The 2,702-nt window shown below is 46.2% G+C and overlaps 1 pseudogene; it reads left to right on the top strand.

The window, feature by feature from the left end:
- The first annotated feature begins 606 nt into the window (after window positions 1-606).
- On the top strand, window positions 607-1,125 carry LOC102818269 (annotated as a pseudogene).
- Window positions 1,126-2,702: the final 1,577 nt, after the last annotated feature.

The following is a 2,702-nucleotide window of genomic DNA, read 5'->3' on the forward strand; positions in this document are numbered from 1 at the left end:
AGTGGTTATCCTACAGTGCCACACCAGGATTCTGATAGTCATTGTTGTTGGTTCTAACTCATAGTAACCCTTTATAGGGTTTCTGAGGAGCAGCTTGTGGATTTGAACTGCCAACCTAACAGCTAGCAGTCCAGTATTTATCCTATAGTGCCACCACACAGCTCATTGTTGTTGTTGTTGTTAAGTGCCATCGAGTCGGTTGCAACCCTGTGTAGGGTTTCCAAGGAGCAGCTGGTGAGCTTGAACTGCCTATCTTGCAGTTCAAACGGGTTTGCAGTCTGGCGCATTAGCCCACAGCACCACACCAGGGCATTGTTGTTGTTGTTGTTGTTGTTAAGTGCCGTCGAGTCGATTCCTACCCATAGTGACCCTATATAGAGTTTCCAAGGAGCAACTGGTGAGCTTGAACCACCAACCTTGCGATTCAAAGGACTTCTGCAGTCTGGCGCATTAACCCACAACACCACACCAGACTCCACACCAGGACATTAGAGAGATGTAAATCAAAACTGCAATGAGATACCACCTCAACCCCGCAAAAACAACACAGATTAAAAACACACACACACACCTTTTGCGGGTCGCTGCGATCGCAGAGCTATCGCCATGAAGGCCTCAGGCACACTTCGCTAGTACAAGGTGGTGGGGCGCTGCCTGCCCACCCCCAATTCTAAGACACCACCACTTTACCGAATGCTTATCTTCGCTCCTAACCACGTTGTCTCCAAGTCCCGCTTCTGGTACTTTGTGTCACAGCTGAAGAAAATGAAGATGTCTCCCAGGGAGATGGTGTCTGTACTGTGGGCAGGTGTTCGAGAAGTCCCCACTACAGGTGAAGAACTTCGGCATCTGGCTGCGCTATGATTCCCGAAGTGGGACCCACAACATGTACCGGGAGTACCGGGACCTGACCACCGCGGATGCCAGTGCTACCAAGATATGGGCGCTCGGCACCGCGCCCTCGCCCATTCTATCCAGATCACGAACGTGGAGGAGATTGCAGCCAGCAAATGCCGCAGGCCTGCAGTCCACGATTCCAAGACCAAGTTCCCACTGCCCCACCAGGTCCTGTGTCGCCAGCACAAGCCTCCCTTCACCACCAAGAGGCCCAACACCTTCTTCTAGGCACAGCCCCTGCCCCCACCTCTGGTCTGCCCAAAAAATGCCTCATGGGAATGAAAACACACACACACACACACACACAAAGAAAACAACAGATGCTGGTGAGGTGGTGGTGGGGGTTGTAAAATAACTGGTACAACCACGATGGAAAATGGTTTGGCACTTTCTCAGAAAGCTAGAAATAAAAATACCATATGATCTAGCAGGAGTGACACAAATAGTCACAACTATGTCCACTGCAGCACTATTCACAATAGCAAAAAGGTGGAAACAACATAAACGTCCATCAACAGATGAATGGACAAACTGTGGTGCATACATACAATGGAATGCTACACAGTGATAAAGAATAATGATGAGTCCACAAAACAACTGGTAACATAGATGAATCAGAAGGACATGTCACTGAGTGAAAAAAGTCAATCACATAAGGATAAGCAGTGTATGAAAACACTTTTATAGAAAGACAAGAATAGTTTTACACACAAAGCAACATACTTTGATGGTTGCCAAGGAAGGGAGGGAAGGAGAATCACTTGCTAGAGAGTTTTTGTGGTTGTTAAGTACTATGGAGTTGGTTCGGACTCATAGCGACCCTGCTGGTGAAGGGTAAGGCAGTACACAATATAGAACTCAGCACAGTGGGACTAAAGTAAACGAAGACACTGGGAAGTATGCAAGAATAAAAAAATGTGTGCGTGGTTTCACAGGTAGATATGTATGCTATATCGGTGTGGGAAGGCATGTGAGAGTATATATGCATGCATTTAAAGGCATAGTTGTAGGCATTTGTGTAAACATATTGGTATGCGCTCCATATATTCAGTATATAAGCGGCACAGTTATGGAAACTTATGAAACATAGCCAAATACCTTGTGAGACTGAGTGACTGGGCTTGAAGTCTAAGGATCATCTAGATCAACTGGTATAACGTAGTTCATAAAGATAATGTTTTACAGCCTAGTTGGTGAGTAGTATCTGGGGTTCTAAAAGCTTGTGAGCAGTCATCTAAGATACAACTATTAGTCTCTTTCCATCTGGAGCAAAGGAGAATGAAGAAAACCAAAGACTCAAGGAAGCAAGTAGTCTACAGACCTAATGATCCATATGAACCACAGCCTCCTCTAGGCCGAGACCAGAAAAAACTAGATGCTACCCAGTTACCACTACCTACTGCTCTGACCAGGGACACAATGGGAGGTCCCAGTTAGAAGGGGGAAAACTTTGGAACAAATTCAATTCACCAAAAAGACCAGACTTGACTGGACTGATAGTGAATGGAGGAAACCCTGAGACAATCACCCTAAGATAGCCTTTTAACCTGGAACTGAAGCCACTCCTATAGGAGCATGGTGGTGATATGCCGTGCAGTCGGTTCTGACTCATACCAACCCTGTATATAAGGTTTCTGAGGCTGTAAATCTTTACTGAAGCAGAAAGCCTCATCTTTCTCCCGAAGAACAGCTGGAAGTTTTGAACTGCTGACCTTGCAGTTAGCAGCCCAACTCACAACCACTACACTACCAGAGCTCCTTTGTGCAAGGACATCGAGTTAGAAAACCAAAAGGGAAGAACACAT

This window comes from Chrysochloris asiatica, unplaced genomic scaffold, assembly GCF_000296735.1.
Source record: "Chrysochloris asiatica unplaced genomic scaffold, ChrAsi1.0 scaffold00062, whole genome shotgun sequence".
In the NCBI taxonomy this organism is placed as follows: domain Eukaryota; kingdom Metazoa; phylum Chordata; class Mammalia; order Afrosoricida; family Chrysochloridae; genus Chrysochloris; species Chrysochloris asiatica.